Source organism: Aythya ferina (assembly GCF_964211825.1).
Source record: "Aythya ferina genome assembly, chromosome: 7".
Taxonomy (NCBI): domain Eukaryota; kingdom Metazoa; phylum Chordata; class Aves; order Anseriformes; family Anatidae; genus Aythya; species Aythya ferina.
In genome coordinates, this window is record NC_140302.1 from 32704449 (window position 1) to 32724940 (window position 20492).

The following is a 20492-nucleotide window of genomic DNA, read 5'->3' on the forward strand; positions in this document are numbered from 1 at the left end:
GGGCAGCAATCTGTCAGCAAGGTGCTGCACCCAGGCAGCATATATAAGGCATCCACAGAAGGTACAAGGACTCCTTAGCCTTGCACAGCATCTCTGGATTATTTACACATCCACTAGTACCTGGAGGTGGCCAGTGTGACCAGCAGAAGGATCCATAACAGAAAGCTACAGGCCACTGTGTAGCAGGTGTTCGCCAGCAATTAGGCAGCATTTGGTCTTTTCTTTTTTTTTTTTTTTTTTCTCTCCTTAAATATAATTTGGGAAAGCAACTACCACTGAATAAAATGCAAAGGCACAAAGTGTGTCACTGCTCCCAAAGAAGAGCTACTCTTCCCCCATAGCTATTTTGCAAAATAAAGTACCACATGAAGAGCAGGGCTCCTAATTTGTGTCGTGCCATGTTTATTAATCACTGATGCATGACAGAAGTTATTTCTACGTTCATGAAGTCACTGCCATGATAAATATCAAACAACTGACAGTTTCAAGTCCCAAAGTCCAGGTTACTTAAACAAGAAGTGGCTGAAATTCTGCTCTCTAGAGCAGTCTGTGAAACATTCGCCCTTAAAAATGAGTGCCTTGCCTCCTGAGTAAGCCTGCTGAGGTCATTGAGATGGCTCAAGGAGTAATGAAGGCTCGAGAAATCAAAATACACAATCAAGAATCTAGAATCTGTAAACATGAATCACAGTAATTAGCAGCTAGTGGAGACCCACGACATCCAAGTGGGTTAATCTGAAATGGTTCCATCCCAAATACAAATCATGCTTACGATCCTCAGCAACCCCATTGAGAGCATTTCTGTCTGCAACCTGAGCTGAATGCAGTCTCGATCCAGAAAGTTAAGAGTGCAACAGACAAAAAAGCCTGATTTATTTGGTACAGTCTTCGGGCATAAGAACAAAAATGACGACAGCGAAGCTTTTCCAACCTTTCTACTACGCACCCCAGCTATGATTCCTTCAGAATTAGACTTTATTCTTAAAGGAGCAAAGCAATCCAGGCTGAGCATGTCAACACGCCTGATGCAGCTCTGCTCTCCTCTCTGGACAGATAGCACTGGGCATCCAGGTGCAGATCCTCTTTAAATACTCCTGCTTTATTCCATATAGCAGGCAGCTTTCAGGATTTATTCTACTTCAGCTATACCCCACTTAGAGAATGAAACTACTTGCACAGGGACATTTTGTGTAGGTCAGTATTGTCAACATTAAATCTCTTCTTAAGTTGATGTCATTGTGTCAGCTTTTTCTACAAATAAAAGTGATTGCAGCCACAGCTTGCACTCAGCATCAAGGATGTGCAGCATGGATACAGCACTCATCCACATGATTCTGTCCACAGGCTGGCAAAATATATCACAGTATCCTCAGTCCATTTCCCATATGTGACTGGGGAAGATAGGAGTAGATTTTCTTTTTGTTTTTAATTTCTTACTAGATAACATGTCTAGTTCTATCAGATTCACGTTTTTCAGCAAGCAGTGAAAATAAGATCCTTGGCCTTATCAGTAAATTATGTGTAAACAAATTCAGCATTACTTTAAAAAAAGCAGTGCAAAGAATACTTCAAATACCTCAAGTATGTGCAGCCAACAACAGAAAGAACAAAGCATTTTTCTTTATCATACAAACTGAAATATGAATATCTACACATAAATACACATATGTAAACATCCAGGCAATTGGTTGCTGTATGCTTTTATCAGAAACAGAAAGGATATCTCAAAGTTTTCACCTTATGATAAAAAAACACAGAAGCCACCACAGACATATCACAGCCTTGTTTGCTCTAGTGAAGATTTTCAGACTTATGTGCATACCTTTTCTTTTTTCCCCTTAATCTGATCTGAAAAGGCTCATGCTTGGATATCACCTCCATACTCTCACCTTGAGCTTTTAGCTTTCACCTCTGAAGGTGGACTCTAAAGTAGCAGAAATTACCGGGAACTTCTGCTGCTTCTGAAGTATCTACCATGGTGCAATCAATAACAGAGTCCCACTTCCATAACCTGTTATACTAAATACCACCAACCATCAGAGATCTGTACGACAGCCTGGAAACATTTTCACCTAAAACATTAAAATGAAACACTGGTGATTATGGAGAGAGCATTTAGAAGAGGGAAGAATCAGTGGGCAGTAAGGGAGACGTATTCAAGTGATGGCCTCTAGGAATGAAAGAATAAAACCAGAGACTGAAGAGGCCTTATTTATTCTTAATGGCTTTGCATCACACTTCTTTCACTGGCTCACTGTTTGGGGATCTCATCTATTAATCATTATTTCACCTTGCAACCTACTGTGACTATTAATTCCTTGACTTTTAGATTCCTTTAATCTCCCTGGGTTGCTTCTCTGGTTGTCCTTTCAGAATATATTAAATATGGATAATATATAACTTTTATTTATTTTTCCATTCATACCAAATGATACATTTTAAATTGCTTTATTTTCCTGTGCAACTTTTATTTACCAGTGTAATTGTTCCATGGGCTTACACCATGTAACACTAGGGCATTCGAGAATAGCATTAATCCATAAAACTAAAAATAGAGAACATTTCAGAAAAAGGTTTCAGTTCTGAAGAATCCAAATTCTTCTAATTTCCAAATATATTTCAGTAAACTGTAGATATGTTGTGGAGTCTGTCTAAGCAATTTTTCAGCACCACCTTCACATTGCACAGGCTAGCCACACATTCCACTTTGATCTTCTGAAATCAAAACTTCACTGGCCTCATCACCCCACTTAACTAACCTAGTGAAAACACACTGAGAAATTGCTTTGTTTTTGAATATTTATCTGTTGAGTCATATATCGAGGCTTAATTCTGCAGAAGGACTCTCAACTGATTAAGTCACCTTTCAGGATTTGGCACAGATCAGACAGAAAAGGACAGCTATATTTTGAAAGAGATTCAAACAACAACAACAACAAAAAAATTAAAGAAATGACTTGGATGTGTTAATAGCAAGATGAGTATGAAAAATACAAGTTTTATAAAATCCCATTGCCCTCCTTTCCTGCCCCCCCCCCCCCCCTTTTTTTTTTTGTTACATTTAACGTGCCATATTAGGGTGATATGAACTGTGGAAAACAGATGGTACCCAGCCCTTGGTGTTCTAATTACTGGAAAATTTGCATAGCTGAAAGTGACATAATCCAGGTGAAGAGCTATTGTACATTACCATTCGAACATTATTCAAAATAATAAACATACTGAACAGGATTGTCTTCCGATTAAGTAACTAGACAGGAACTCAGGAGAGCATTACTGCTCTTTCCAGATCTGACACAGGCACCTTGTATCACTGGGCTTGCTAAACTTTCCTGTGTGCTACCAAGCATGGTGCAGCCCCAACCATCAGATCAATGTGGGCACTGATGCTTTATAATTAGCATATCACAGGGATTCAACATCATTAGCAAAGGTAACGACCATATTGACATGCAAAATCACCAACCACATCCAAAAGCTTCACATCTCTTATTTTCTAGTCTGAGTTGTGTTAGAAAAGTATTGAGGGAGGCTATGTGATTTGGAAGGTAGCTCCTTAGCAAATATTTTGACTGTGCTCAGTAAGCAGATGCACAGACACAGCTGATGCAGGTGTGTGTCTGTTTTTCTGTGTTTTAAAATCTAAAGTCTGACTCACAAGCCTTTATTTCAACAGAGGAAATGTTGCTGAAATCAGAGTTTGGGGCATTGCTCTGTTGGGTTCATTTTCTTAAAGCCCTGTGTCCTAGATACTTTTATTCCTGGATCTCAGCACGTAACACAAGGCAGATAACCAGCTTTGACTCACATAGGCTGATATTTTGAGCACTTCTGAGCTCTTTTGTATTCGCTACGTTTTGCTGCACAGAATGCTATCTCTTGCTCTCGTTGCACCTCCTCAGGTGCAAAGTGTCCTGGACTCAGATGTCCTCCTTCATGAAAATGCTTCTTGGCATCTGATACCTCAGTGTATCTGTGTAATGGACACCGTGTTATCAGTACTGTTCAGCATAAAGAAGCCCATTGTTTTGACATAAACGACATTATATATAAATTATTCCCCAAAGAAGGTGGCTCCAAAAAAAAGTAGTATATATGAACATAGTAACAAAGTACACATCCCATTATTTGGGGGTTTGTTTCAAGAGAAAACAGAAAATTGAAGATCATATCTAGACAAGAGTAAACTCTGGCTCTTATTATTGTCATAATCTCTGGCAATTATTAAAGAAAGGGAGGGGGGACTTTTCAGGGTCCATTAAGCTCTAATCATACCTTAGATTAAGGGGAGAAGGGAAAACCACAAGTCTAAGATTATTTAAAGGGTAGATTTCATACTATTAAGAAATTTAAGACAGACAGGTCAGGCTGAATTCTATTTAATTTAGAAGATATTCATCTCTTAAGTGTTAGTCAGAGGTCTCAGGGTACTGTGTACCCTTCTTATACCTACACACAGAAAAGTGAGCAGAAAAAAAATCAGAAGAGGAATACAGTCCTGATTAAGGCCTTATTTCCTCCAATCCTCCTCTCCCCCAACCTCAACTTAATAGTCGAATTTACAAGTTGCTCATCCAAAACATGCATTTAAAATATATTTAACTTCCCCTAACTTGCCAGCTGACTATGCCAACAAACAATACATGCTGGGAAAACATTTACTTGAAACAGCATGGCTTTCCAGAGAACAGATAAGTTTTAAAAAATTATTTTAATGCCAGCTGCTGGGGAAAGGCAGAAATCATGTGGTCTTACATTGGTGCTCTGTGCTACTCCTCTAGAGAAAAATGTTTGTTTTCTTGCAGAGGGAAGAACCTCTGTCCGAATTCAGATTTATGACAGACAGACAGTTATGCTTCAGTGCCCCATGTAACATTAGTCTGGGCAAGTTTTGCGGCTCCGTAGGAGTATTTTTCTTGCATTACTTCAGCGCTTGTGGAGCTCAACCAGGCAGTGGCCATCTGCATAGGTACACGCTGCACCAGTGCCTGCGGACATGACCATGATCTGCTCCCCAGGGCCTCCTCTGGTATCAGATACATTGCTGTGCTGTTGAAGTATTGCCTCCTACTGAAAAAAAACCTTTCAACTACTCAAAATTTTTTGCAATAACTTGCAGCGATGAAGTTCTTTGATCAATTTTTGTTGAACGAGATAAGCAGAAAAGAGTTAGCATTAGCCTGAGGGATTTCATGATTTAGTGTAAAAGGCTGGCAGCCTTTTCAGAGCACAGGTAGGTTACCCAAGGGCTAACAAGCTGACTGGCACCCTTCTCTTACCAGCCTCAGCACCAAGTGATCCCTTGGTCAGGCACCATCAGGTGCAATCCCTTGGTCAGGCACCAGCCCACACCACCTCTCCTGTAGGCAGAGTATTTAAGGGCCTGAACCAACCCTCAGGCAGACCCACAGGTCTCTCTCCCCAACTCCCAGCCATGCCAGACTAGGCTTTGCTGCCACTTATCAAATCCCCCTTCTGTGTAAAGACCCAACCAACACACACCAGTGCTGGGACAATTACAGCTTTCCGTTCTGTGGGCTTGTTGAAATCATCTCAAGACAAGGTCAGAGAGGGAAATGTCACCTCTGAAATGGAAGGAGGTTTCTGTAGCACATTATCACATAATGTAGACAACAATGACGGCACAGGCAGCAAAAGTTTGCAGCTGCGTTATAAACTCACTTCCATCCCCCCTGCCTAAGAATAAGTCATCCAAACAAGTCCTGGCAGTTTTGACTGCTCAAGAAACTTTATGGCTGAGAGCTGCACAGATGATTTACTGCTAGGTCCCCTTTCCCCCTTCAGCTTGCATTAAACTAGAAATTCACAATTGTTTAATGGACAACAGCATACTTGCCTTTACTTTTTTTTTCCCCCCTTCTCATGAGAAAACTTGTTTTATAGTGCTTGTGAAAGAATTTGTGATGCCCGATTACAACACAGAGCTATAAATTCAAGTCTTTAAAAAAAAAAAAAAAAAAAAAAAAAGCACAGTGTCTGTCTTTTTGTGCTCAGCAGTAACACTTGTTTTAATGAGCCAATCGTCTAGGTATGAAAACACATGACTGCTGAGAAGATAAGACAAACCACCCCACTGCATCCCTGACGTCGTCGTGATGGATGCTGTTCTAACAAAGCACATAGCTGATGCTCAAAGCTGTTTCTAAACTTCAGGGCAGCTAGCTTCTGCTTGTGAAACAGCCTGGAGTATAAAGCCAAAAGTAAGCCATATGCACTTATGGTACTTCAGAAGATAACTGACTTCAAGCACACAAGTGCACTGCTTTCAGTGGCCAGAGATTTAATTATGGAATTATTATAAGGTTCTCTCTTACTTTATCATTCATTTAGCCAATAAAGATAATACAAGAAAAAAAATATTTCTTTGTTGACCTGAGTACAAGACAAAGGTAATGCAACCATCACTTTTATGGAAACAGGCACAAACAGTGAGAATCAAAATGTCACAAGGGAACATTAACATCTATTCAAAGGGAAGTCTGCAGGCTATGTACAGACCACCAGTTACAGACCCTTCTGTCACACAGGCAAGCTTTTATAGCAAGCACACTTCCAGAGAAGCCAACAAAAGCCAGCCAGGGTCAGCCCACAAAGAACTGAGTAAAGGCACGAGATTGATATTTAACACCATCTAGTAGGCACATCATTTCTGCTTTGGTTTCCTAAATCAATATCTTTTTCTTTAAGCCAGTTGTCAAAATAAGATTTAGCAATAACAGACTTAGGAAAAAAATCCCTTCCTACATTGTTATACAACAGAAACCTTGATAAACGTGTTTTAGGTGTTTTAGATTGAATATTAGGAAGAACTTTTTTACTGAGAGGGTTGTGAGGTATTGGAATGGGCTGCCGAGGGAAGTGGTGGAGTCACCATCCCTGGAGGTCTTTAAAAGATGTTTAGATACTGAACTTAGCGATATGGTTTAGTGGAGGACTTGTTAGTGTTAGGCCAGAGGTTGGACTCGATGATCTTGAGGTCTCTTCCAACCTAGACAATTCTGTGATTCTGTAAAAATTATATTGACATTTTTCCTCACAGGCATGGCAGGAATGAGCGTCCGGCAGCGCCGGGCACCTCCCCTCCCGCACAGCCTCATCCCCATCCAAAAATGTCTCCTCCCAAGCACTGTGCCGTCGTGGCACACGAGGAGCACAGTGTCCACAGGCTCCATCACCCAAATTTCTCTCTGCAGACGGCTCTGGGGGCTCCCACAGGCCGTGCAAGGGGAGCCCGAGGAACTCCGGCACTCAGGCAATGCCAGGGGTTGTGTGGGGACTGAGGGCAGGGCCGGGGGGCTGTGGCAGGGTGGGGGTGCGGGTGCCAGCACATAGCATATGTTACAATAGGGGGACTGCTTTTAAGGCAGCCACGGGCAGCGCTGCTTCACTTTGTCCTGAGCCATTGGCGAGGTGAGTGAAGCAGCGGGGGGAAGGCTGGGCTGGGCCAGGGCCGGGGCACAAACACCAGCCCCCCGAGGGCTGCTGAGCCTGCAGCGAGGGCCCAGCCATTCAGGGCAGGGCTCGTGGCTGTCACCGCCAGCCCCGGGGGTCTGCGGCTCCTGCCCCGCCTCCCTCAGCCGCCAGCCAGCTCCCACCCAGCTGACCCCCTTCTCTCTCAACTCTTGCAGACCATGGTTTCGGAACTCTTCTTCGTGTTGACTTTCCTGGGCTTAATTCAGAGCACACAGAAAGTTGGCGATGAACTGGATGAGGCTACAACCGCGCACTTCCAGCAGCGTGCAGAGGAGCTGCAGGCTCGCATGATGCAGCTGCTGCTGGAAATCGAGCAGATGGAGCAGGAGAACGGCTGGGCGCGTGTGGGAACCCCGCTCCTGTCGCTGCTGCAGCACTGGCAGTTCTGGGTTGTGACCGGAGAGATCGTCCTGTTCTTTGTGCTCTGCCGCACGCTCATGAAGTTCTGCCGTGAGCGGCGCAGTGCAACCAGGAAAGACACCTCTGGAAGGAAGGACGATGACGACTCCGAGGAAGACCCCAATGACATTCTGGATGCCCGGAACACCTCCAATGAAAGCCTCTCCATCGAGCTCGTGCTTGGGGTGAAGCAGGACGATTCGGACACCTACCTGAGCTTCGAGTAGTCAGAGGCCAGCGTTCGCAGCAGCACGAGATGGCCCCAGAGCTGCGCTGTGCCAGAGATGCTCTTCTTCAGGAAACACCTCGGCATGCTCGGCACACCTTCCACCTCTGACATCTGCAGCTCTGTGTCTGTATGCTGGTAGGCACCAAATTTGCCACCCGTGCCTCAACGACCGCTGTCACCCACCTCCTGACCTAACCACCATCATCATGGCAAGCACGCACAGGAGGGATTTCACCAGCGATGATTTCGGTGGCTGCGAAGCTGAAGGAGTGACACCCTGCTTGCCACATGCCCCAGAGCTGAGCACACTGCCCATGGAGACGATGCTGATCAATTGGGAATTGCTCCTCCTTGTCCTCTCCGCAGTAAAACCACCCCTGGGGGAGGCACACCCTGTGCAGCTGAAGACACCGCTGCAGGGAAGCTTAAAGCAGAGACTCCTCTTTCCACCTGGACAGTGACCATCTGGGCTCCTGGGGAGCGTCCACTCACTCCAGGAGCTCTGAGCTCTGCAAAAATTGCAATATATGTTGTAATTTGTATTATATTGTTTATATATTGTTTATTATTTATTGTAATATTGTTAATATTGTTATATTGTTGTAATATTGTTAATATTGTAATATTGTTATTTGAACAAACGCTTTGTCTGTGAGTGTCTGTACCACACCGGGTCAGTAAACACGGGCGTGAGGTGCTGACAGCTGGGCTGCCACAGCCCCGGGGAGCATTTAGCTGAGGAGCTGATTCCTTGGGCTCCAATTGCACTCCTGGAGCTACAGCTCTGCTGCCTGTCCTGGCTCCTCCAGCAGGGCAAGGAGAACAGCTCAGCGCACTCCTCAGTGCCACGTGTAGCCGGTGTGCTGCATGGAGTCTGAAGGGGAGACTTGTGCAACGCGAGGCGAACCATGCCCTGGGAGCCCAACGGCTCCCATCGCAGTCCAAACGCTTCTTAAACTCCTGTCCCAGTGTGTGACCACCCTCTTGGTGAAGAGCCTCTTCCTGATGTCCAGCCCGAACCCCCCCCACCTCAGCTTGACCCCATTCCCTTGGGTCCTGTCACTGGTCACTAAAGAGAAGAGATCTCACTAAAGAGAAGAGATCTGCCCCTCTGCTCCCCGTCGTGAGGAAGCTGTAGGTCGCCATGAGGCCTCCCCTCAGCCTCCTCTTCTCCAGGCTGAACAGGCCCAGTGGCCTCAGCCGCTCCTCATACGTCTTCCCCTCTGGGCCCTTCACCATCCTGTAGTCCTCCTCTGGACACTCTCCAACAGTTTCACGTCCTTTTTGTGCTGTGGTGCCCAGAACCGCACACAGTGCTCCAGGTGAGGCCGCACAGCACAGAGCAGGGCGGGACAATCCCTTGACTTCTCTTGATGGACTGCATGGGTGATCTGATCAAAAAACAAAACCAAGTTTGTTAAACAGGACCCACCCCTCCTGAACCCATGTTGGTTGGGACCTATGACTGCACTGTCCCCCAGCTGTGCACCAGATAACTCCCAGGAGAATGTTCTCCATAATTTGACCAGGCACTGAGGTGAGACTGACAGGCCTGGAGTTGCCAGGGTCTTCGTTCTTGCCCTCCTAGAAAACTGGCACAACTTTTGCCAGCTTCCAGTTGACTGGGACCTCTCCAGATTCCCAAGACTGTTGAAAAATAATTGCGGGAGGTCCCGCGAATAGGGAACACAAGGTTATGACAGACTTCTGCTGGGTGCTCCTGCAGGCAGGACACTCAACATTGCAATCGCGAATAAAACAGCTTCACAGAAGATCCGGTCTGAAAAGTCGATGGGGCCAGATGGGATCTACCCGAGGATACTGAGAGAACTGGCAGAAGAGCTGGTCAAGCCTCTTTCCATCATTTATCAACAGTCCTGGCTATTGGGGGAGGTCCCAGTTGACTGGCAGCTAGCAAACGTGAAGCCCATCTACAAGAAGGGCCGGAGGGTAGACCCCAGGGAACTGTAGGCCTGTCAGTTTGACCTCAGTGCCAGGGAAGCTCATGGAGCAGATTGTCTTGAGTGTCATCACGCGGCACTTACAGGGCAAGCAGGGGATCAGGCCCAGTCAGCATGGGTTTATGAAAGGCAGCTCCTGCTTGACGAACCTGACCTCCTTCTATGACAAAGTGACGCGCTTGGTGGATGAGACTTTCTAGACTCTAGTCCACCCAACTTCCTGGAAGCCCTGCACAAGAGCAGTGGTTGTCCTAACAGTGTATCTGATATCGCACAGACTGAGGCATCCCACAGTCTTCCTCTCTGTAAGATTTCCAATCCACATTTTCTGAAGTATTGATGTACGAGAGTTATGAGTAATATTTTACAGTATAATATTCTTCTGAAGTTGTATGACCGAAGTATATATCAACAAAAAGCTAAGATGCAAAGACTCATCACACCACATATTACTAATAGCAGAATATTCCACCACCACCCCCAAACCCCAGAAGAGGTGCAGAAAGAATACACTCAAAATGAGGCAGTTGAATGAAAGTTCCATCTTACAAAATATTTTTCTCTATTAGGAGAAAATAAAAGAAGAAAAAGTATTGCTGTACCCATAGCAGACAGAGCTGCAAGAGAAAGAAGTTGGCAAACACCTACAGAACTGCTTTGAAATTTTTCCCCTTCATTTTTCACTTAATAAAATGCTTCAATTTCAGCTCAAAATATTTCAGCTTGGCTTCTTAGAACTGAGAAATGTTATTTTTCCCATTTTCTGGTTTCAGGTTTTCTTCTCCCTCCTGTTATTACTTTCCCTTCTCCAGAAAGGGTAAAGAGGTATGAGATACTAGGAATACAAAGTCAGACTTCTTAATTTGTGTAAGATTTTAAAGCTAGAAATATATGTTTTATATATTTTATATATATATATATATTAAGCCAGTGTAAAATTAGGATTAAAGAAAAGGAGGTTTTAACTGTTAATCTCTAGATTTTTATTAAAAAAAAAAAAAAAAAACACTATGTACAGATGCCTTTCTGGAAAAGGGAAGATATAACCTAATCAATAGCATTCCCACCCAAAAAGAGTCAAATTGATTAATTTAGTTGATGAATATTTTATTCAAGTCTAAATATCTCAGAGGTCTTGGGGGAAACAACTTGTTTCTTTTTCTATTCATTGTGACAAATGCTTGGCTACATCTGAGTTTTTGCTGTTGATATTAACAATTTCTGTTTCAGACTCATATGCTACCGCTTTAAAAACAACGGGGTCTTTTCGGTCAAAAAATATCAGTGGAACAGTAATACTTATTTACAACCTCTTCTCAAATTTGCTTTACTCAAGATAGAATGGGACATCAGCAATCATTCACAAACTGTAGGTATGGATAAGCCTAAATGATTTTGAACAGCAGTGAGGTGTTCAGAGCAGAGATGATGCATCAGAGATGATTACTCCAGTAATTAAGATAGTAGTAGACTGTTTTCCTCTTACAGATAAGCCATTAGAGGCTGCATGGTCATATGCATGTAATTTTGGATCTGCATTCAAAACAGACTTTTGGCTGTGGTACCCCATATTTGCCCATATGCAGGAGTGACTGTAAGGATGCACAACAACATTGTCTCACACCTACAAGGTCAGGATGCTCAGACACTGTACTTTGCTCTTACCTTTTTATTCCCTCTCACACACATTGTAAATACACATACTAGATCTGCACTACCTACTGGTCTCCCAAGCCAGCTGTACATGAAGTTAAGTCTTCTGTACTAACAGAGTTAGCATTAGTTGAAATAAAATCTAGGACTTCCAAGTCTTATTACCTCTCAAAAAATTTCAAAGAATTAAATATTCAAGGAAACAGAGAATGCCCTTTTTAGAAATGCATGAAGAAAGAAGAATCATGGCATGGTGGAGGAAAAATAGCATGCCTATTTGGAAGGGAAGCCATTAAAGTAAACAAGATACTCTCATTACAAAAGTATGCGAACAATGGTTAGTTTCACTTTAGTGAACTTTCAAAAGACTGCCTGTACTCATAATACAAGGTGTACCAGCCTTAGAAAGCCATCCATCAAACAAAGCAAGCTCAAGATCAAGCTCAAGCATTTGTTAGTCGAGCTTTTTGACTTCAGCTGCACGCTTCTGAACTAGAATCTGGTTTTAGCCTGGATCTACAACCTTTAAGGTTGAATATAATGTCCTGCAACCCACCACTCCATCCCCCCCACACCTCCTGCTTTCATAATACAGGCTTCACTTTTACTTGCGACTGGACAAATACTCTGCAGCACACATTTCTGGCTCCTAAGGAAAACATTAGGGAGTGGGCGTGCTTCCTTAAGATTGTATTGTGCTTAAAGATAAGCCAAGCAGAAAACAAAGAGCACATTATAAGCAACTGGAATAGTGGCTTCTGAAGTTTCCAACACTTAAATAAGTTTAAAGTATAGTGGATATTAATGACAAACTTTTTTGGTTAACAACTGTACCATTGCTTTTCACTGGATGAATTGGCAGGGGACAGACCTTTCTGATAATGATGCATTTAGCCAAGACTGTGCTTATGATGCTAAGCAGTGAGGTGAAAATCAGTGATATTGTAGCACATGTCTACTGTAGGAAATACAACCTAGAATAGAGATAATACAGATACATTTACTTCGGTAAGCGAGACACCAAGTTTATTACTTTCCAATGCAGACCAGAGCTCCAGAAAGCCTTCCAAGAAGCCGATCCATTGAAATGGAACAGTAGATAGATAAAATGGGTTAGACAAGGCATGCTCTAAAACTGAAGCACATCATTTACTTATTGCATAGTCATTATTAAGGAAGCCTAGCAAGCCCTTTTCAAAAAAAAAAAAAAACACACACAGAACTCTGATGTTTGCGAAAAGCTTCTGACAGCTGGCAAGCAGAGCATCTTTCTAACTCAAAGAGCCCTTTTCTTTGTCTCAAATTCTTTTCTGTTCACATTGATATGAAATTCTTAAAAATCTCCATTTCCTTTCTCTAGTCTGCCAAAATAGCTATTAAATGCAAAGGTGGCTGATTAAGGTCTCAAAGGAACACAAAGTTTGGCATGATTTTAGTTTTAAGTGATAGACTCTGCAAGTTAAACCATTTGTTTTAAATTCCATTATCTGAAATATACTACCTTAGAACAGCTTGTAACGCACAGGGAAGATAAAGAGCAGAGATTTTGGGAAAAAAAAAAAAAAAAAAAGAATTCTCCACCTACGAAGACTACATTCAGATCTGCTATTTGGAAAAGGAAAAATCTCCTCTATCTCCTCCTACCTTTCCACTGTACTGGTTTGTTTTTGTTGTTTTTTTTGTTTGTTTGTTTGTTTAAAGTTCACAAATGGAAACCATGAGGGACAAAATGGAGGACAAAAAATGTAGCTTCATAATTTGGTTACATGCCTTTGAAATGTTTAAAATACATCTCGTAATTCAGGTAATTATACATCAGATAATCCACACGGACTCTGTTTTGGGCATGTTATGGGGGTACTATTGTCAAAAGAAAGATTGAGAACAACTGACATGGTGTAATAGGTGGTTCTTTGCAGCCTGCCAATAAGCAGAGCAGGAAAAGACTCAAAAAAAAAGTCACATTTTAAAATTAATGGCAAAGGAAATTTAAAGTGTCATGGATTTAACTGTATTAGAAGGAAAAAAAAAATAAAAAAAAAAAAAACATTTCTTAAAACTTATGTTTCAAATGTCCACTAGACAGAGACAAATACTGATTTTGAGAGACAAGACATCACAGAGAACATGCAAAGGAAAGCACTGTGATTAGAAGCAAGACAGTTTTCCCTACTCCACCAAAACTGCATTGAGTCCAAACATTTATCACAGGCAATCTAGGAAGAATCTTTCTTGCCACCATACATCAATTCTTTTACAAAGGTCAAAATCACTGACAGGATACTGGATGTTGGATCTATTATTTTCAGCAGAAAATCCTGAAGAAAAGGTTTTAGATCTTTAAGTATAATAAAAAGGATCTAAGACTTCAGCTGGTCTAACACCTGGCTAAATGTTAGAGATAGGGGGGATGGACAAGATGTTTTATACATTCATGTTGAGCAGTACTGAACTGCAGTATTCATTTTTATCCTCAGAGGAGATAATGCTAACTACTACGCTGAGCACTTTAGATCCTTATCATGCCATAAGGCAACGTCCTGGCAAAATAAATAGTACCCTTTCAATAAGTACTCCTTCTGGGAACACACATAAGAATTGAAGTGATTATAAAGTAATTAAATATTTAAATCTAGTGTTCTGGGATTGTTTTGGCATTTCTTGTGTCAGTAAGAATTGCTCTGAGCTACTGAAAAATCTGGATTAGAAACAGGATATGAAAGAAAATCTATTTTGCAAACAAAGGCCAGGCTGGGATTTGCCACAGCTTGAAACTAGCCAAAATACTTCCAAATCTCACCTTGAAAGAAAATTGAGATTTGTCTGTCTGAGGAGAAGGATGAAAACTGTTGGTTTGCTTGCTACACACAGCCCAAACTCTCACCCTACCTCTCCCTGCATTTTTGTGCACCATGACAGCAATTCAGACCCCAGACACTCTTCTGAGTAACAGACATTCCCAATTTCCCTCTGCAGGGCCTTGTGTCCTCCAGATCTATGGGCAAGTTCCAAGTCCAGTTTCTGCAACAAGCCTGGTCAGATATGGCAGAGAATTTAAAGGCATGGCATGTGTGCACCTCCTCTGCAGAGAAAAAGTTCTTTGTTCAAAGCGTGCTGCCTCTTCTTCCTCTCTTCAGTTATCTTCATGTAGCTTTAAGTTATGGCGTATGTGCTCTTTGCACATTTCTTCAGCTTAAATATGTATTTATATCTGGCTGTAAGCCAGGTCTTTAATAATGAGATTTGTATTAAAAGCATCAGCCTGCCATCTAGAATCTAGTTTCTATGGCCCTGCAATGCGTAGTATAACCATAAGTAAGCTACTTTTGGTTTGCACTCTTGTCTTATTTCATCGGACTAAGACACAAAGTGAAGATCTCTTTTGTGCCTTGATACATGGGCTTCATTTTGCTGCCTATTTATTCCATGCCCCAGAGCAACACAAAAATGGTGAAAAGCAGATACATGGATTAAACTCACAGTATGGAAAGAAAAGTTTGAAGCAAGATCAACTCAAGGGATGCTTTAAGGAAGCAAAAAGGAATGATCAAAGTACGTAACTTCCTCAAGTGTTATTTTGTTAATATTGTCGTGGGTTGGAGAACTCAAGGTATTAAAAAGAAACAGCCCTTTTTAACGTATGAACAGATTCCAGGCAAAATTATCCTAACTGAGCCTCTGCACATTGCAGGCTTCACAGCTCCATGCTGCTGCTCCTCCCATGGGAAGCTTCAATAAAAAAAATTTAAAAAAAAAAAAAAAAAGCTTTATAACCTCCTCCTTAATTGCCACTGCAAAGTTTTTTAAGGTGTTACAGTAACAGCATGGCATCTTCTACCACACTAGGGATCAGGCCTTTAGTCTAAAACCTGCTGTTTTACATGTTTAAGTGACAACTGCTTCTAGGAAGAGCCTCTGAGACTGGGGTAGAGAGAAACAACAGTGGTGATTTCTGTGTGTAAATCAGGGCAGCTTCATTCTTTCTCCCAAGCATGCTTACAGAAGTCTCTGTCCACATTCTCAGCTTTTTACAGAGTGATGAGGAGGAAAGGAGAGAGAATTTCATTAGCAAATCTACTCTGCAGAAGAATTTTAGGAGTTCAGACAAATATCCATTAGAAACCAGCCAATAGTTTAATTTGCCTCTTCATTGGAAAGGGAAAGAAATTGAAGTGTCCTAGATCTTTGTGAGGTCTCAACATCTCTCGAGCTTTCCAAATAACTGAACCTGAAAGACATGGGTGTCAAAATAGCTTGCATATTTTTCTGTTTACTCATAGTAAGTACAGACCACAGGAGCAAGTTGAAGTCCTGCTTTTTCTTTACCCAATTTTTCAAACGAAGCAAAAATTCTCTTTCCAAGGTGAATAAACTTAAGCCATAAGTAAAGTCCTGCTTAAATATTGACACAGAACAGTATATTCTCTACTACCCACTGTTTAGTTAGCAATTAAAGTATTAGATAACAAGGCACATGTACACAGCTGGATGGAGAACCCTCAAATTTCTGAACAGTGTCCCAGTTTCAAGAGTCGGCATGGAATCAAAATGACCCGTATCTTGCCACTGCTAACATATTTAGATTAAGTACACAGATACTAAATTCCTCACATGATTTATTGACTATGTAATGCTAATTTTCATACCCACTCAATTTGTGCAGTCTCATTTTTTGCTAGGTACTGTGTGAAGCAATTTATCCAGCATATGACAATATTGAAGACGAACAGGGTCATTGACTTATTCTTGGTTTCTCCCCAGCCCCAAGAATAACCTGTGAATGTCCCAGTAACTGGACAAAGCAAGTGCTTTACTTTGCAGATCGATAGGCAGAGGACTTGACCAACATGTTGGACTACAGAGCAAGGCCTCAGTCCCAGGGCACCTTCCAAAACCAAAGCCCTTTTCAGAGGTTCTTACTTTCGTGCCCCACACATGCACAGGCCTTCCCTATGCCCCTTGTTCATTGCTCACCACTTGCACTGGTGCAGCAACTTGCGATGCTATGCTGACAATTGTGTTAGCATAGTGATTAAAGTTAGAAAACTGAAAGCAAAATAAGGGGCAACTGTTGTACAGAGCTATTTCTGTTGAATGGGATTCTTAAGGAACAGGAGAGAGGTATCTATATTCCACTCAAATGCAAAGGGAACAGTTGATCTGATGCTTCACTACAACATAAAAAAAGAACACAAATTTCAGCATAATTCACCCAATACTCTCATAATTGAAGTATTTGAGACTCAACATCAGAATATAACAATGCACTGAAGCTCTATTTCATGAGATATTACTCAAAGAATGGCAGCAAAGTTATAGTTAAAAATGACATATTTAGCCATAGTCACACTGATGAGGAGAGACAGTCGTAAATAACATTTATGCCCTGACAAAAATAAGGTTCTTAAATAATGTTCTTTCAGTGCTATTGAAAAAGCTAGCTTGCAGCTTGGAACGCACCAGGTTTCTGACTCATTCCTGTGAAAACTCAATAATTATTTTAAAAAATAACCAAACACAGGTTGTATAACAGAAATCATTGAAGTATACAATTCCCCAAATACAGCTGTGAGGTCAGGAGGTCAGACCCGCTCCCACTCACTTCCCTAGCTATATACTGAAATATCTTTACCAAATTACACAGCAAACCAAGCACATAAGACTGTTTGATTATCAGTTGAGCATTTCACCAGAATTGCAGTGTTTAATAGGCTTGCGCAAGGGATATGAGGAGAAGCTGAGAGACTTGCTTAACATGCTTGTGTGGTGCACAAGTCTCTGAACTACGGGGTAGGCTTAGGGGACAGAATGACTGACTGCATGGGCCTTGCTGCCTCCAGCAGAAACGTCTGGTCCTCAAGGGAACATAAATTTACTGTTCTTGTTTTCATATCCATTTGTCACAGCAAAGAATGTATGTGGCCTCCTCCCAGTGCAGTTCAAAGCTACATGGACTGAGCGTGGTGTACTGGGGCTGCTACAATAAAGTTGGAATTGTTCATTCTCTGAACTCTGTGTTCACTTAAATAATTCGTGAAAAAGAGATCCATCACAGAAGAAGTCACAGTGTATGGTCCTATTTAACAGTGGGTCTTCCTTAGAATAGCATGAATTTCACAAAGCAGCACTTCAGGTATAACCAGGAACCAAAGGTAACACAGCACAGGATCAAAACCTGGTTTCTTCAGAACAAGAATTTGGCTTTCTGATGAGAAAATTACCTTGCAGCAGTGGGGGAGAACTTGAAAAAGGACAGCAAATGCTCCTCTACAGCTACGAAGGACATACTTTTGTTCTGCCCCTCCAGGAACCCTGAAGCTCAGGGGCAGCCCTCTCACAGTTTGCTCACCCTTAATCTTCCTTCAGTGCGGCAACACTTATTACACTTAATTAAAATCATCTACAAGCTACAGGGGTAGTCAGAGCAGATCTTTCAAGGCCCTGTGTGAGCTCTTTTCTGGCAAAGCCCCCATCCCAGGATACAGGGCTGAATGCTACTTTGACCTGGTAGCTCCTCACAGGACCACAGCTCTGAGAGCAACCCTGCTCCCTTGTCACCTACCAAGGGGACCCGTGAAGCAGCAGAATGAGCATTTCAAGCATGGCCCACATTCATGAATGGCTCTTCCCAATAGCAGTGGCCCCGACCTGGCTTTGGCAAGCTTCCTTTGCTGTGACAAAGCAGCAAAGTTAAACACTTTGTAAGAGCCCAGCCAAGAAAGCCATTTGCAGATACGTGCCCTAGCAGTGAATCCCCAGCCCTCCATGCACCCATACCTCCAGTCTCCAGCAGGGACAAACCCCCACACTGCACAAAGCCCTGGGGATGCAGTCTGTCACACTGACACAGAGAACACTGAGTTTACCTCTAGATGCTGCGTTGGCAGGAATAGTCAATACAAAGGGTTTGAATCTGCTCTCCCTCCTCCCAGTGAGAATCAATAGTAATTTAATTGGAATATAATGAGCCATTAAAGCCAGGATCAGGATGACAGGATGTATACAACAGAAAAAGCATAACATGAAATTAAATACTGTCTACAATTTATAATTGTTTGACAGGTCATCTTTGAATGAGCTCTAGGCACCCTAACCTGTGAAAACATATTTGTATGTATTACTAGAGAGCATGTCACAGCATTAGGTGCAAGCTTATAACAGAACACAACTGTAAAATACAAAGAGATTGATAAAAAACTGACTTAGCAAAGAAACAGATCCAAACAATACCTGGCTACGTGTAAATTCTGACTAGCTGCAATGACGCTTATCTGGCCATATCAACATCTATAACCCCATCCCTCAGAGAGGGATCAGAGGAGCTATTCCCAAAGATCACTTGCTGTCTATCACGGTTTCACAGAACAGCTTGGTGACTAGACTATAGCCACTGCTATTGCAGTATTACGCCAGTTGCCACAGTGACCAACCTTCAGCGACTAACACAAAATTCAGTTTTACTTCAGCACTAGTTAAAGGAATAAACTGATAGGAGCTTAGAAACATCATACTATTGCTACGCAAGAATAAAAGACCTATATTTATATAGCTGTTGTAAGAAAACATATTTACATAGCTTGCTTAAGTTTTCGTTCAAGAGGAAAACAGGTGGGACAAGAGGGTTTGATCACTTCACCGATATGAATATATAAGATTATCAGACATTAAAATTTTTACTTTCACATTCCAGAGTACTTATTTTCCAGCCCTGGGCCTCAGCAATATCTCCCACTTTTACAGAAATAAGTACTTCTACACAAGGCTTCAAGGGTCCTTCCCAAACAGGCGCCATAAAGCCAAGCTACTCAGTCCCCCAAACGAGCCCCCTGCCAAGCACCCACTCGGTGCCAACAAAGCAACACAAGATAAAAGCATCACGGCATGGAGCCAGCAGCCCAGCAGAAAGAGCACCTTAGGCAAACAGAGACCAAGCTCTCCAGAGCTGAAGCACCACCTCAAGCACGCAGAGACTTGCAGCACGCTCACGTGAGGATCTAGGGACCGGTGGGCACACTCACCTCACAGGCAGGTGGACGTGGTCCGGTATGAAGCAAAGCCAGTCCCAGGGCAGATGTGAGTCAGCCGTCCAGAGCCCCCTCCTCCAGGTGACCCCCTCCAATGTGAGGTCCTGCTTTCATCCCTGCTGGCATACAGCCACCACGCTTTAAATCTCGCAGCCCACGAGGCCAAGGCCAAAGCCAAGTTCCACTGTTACAAAGAAGAAAACAAGAACAAAAGAGACTGATCAGCTCAAGGAGAAAGCTCAGGTACATATATTACCACTCCTCAAGAGCCACTACTACACCTTACCTCCTGTGTTCCAGCACCACAGCAAGACAACGACCCCACAGAGGCAGCCCTTAGCCAGCAACATCCAACTGCAGCCCTTTTGCAATCACCAAACCATGCAACCCAGTGCACCTGCTCAACCTTATTGCCAAAACCCCCACCAAGGGGTGGCTGCTCTCTGCAGAGGCTTTTCACCCAAAATAAATAAATAAATAAATAGCTTTCATTTGTTCTTTATTTTACGTTTTTAAGAAAGTAGCTGAGAAGTGCTTCTTCTGAATAATAAATGAAGTAAAAGTAGACCTCTTTGTTTCTCTCTGGAATTTCAAGTTTACTACATAAAAGCATCAGCAAAGCAGCTGCGACCCAGAAAAATGAAAGACACCCCAACCTCTAAGTATTCCTAATTACACAACAGACCCTATTAAAGACACTAGGAACAAGCATCTGTTCTGAACACAACCTCA

At 42.5% G+C, this 20492-nt stretch overlaps 1 long non-coding RNA gene across 3 annotated transcripts in view; it reads right to left on the reverse strand.

The window, feature by feature from the left end:
- Positions 1–20174, reverse strand: part of LOC311439667 — a 143127-nt gene extending 122953 nt beyond the window's left edge. For 2 of the 3 annotated variants that reach the window (XR_014694889.1, XR_014694891.1), the window contains exon 1: positions 19755–19992. This is a non-coding gene — a long non-coding RNA (uncharacterized lncRNA). Of the gene's footprint in view, positions 1–19754; positions 19993–20046 lie in introns of those variants that run through there. The other variant, XR_014694890.1, reaches the window with a different exon arrangement.
- Positions 20175–20492: the final 318 nt, after the last annotated feature.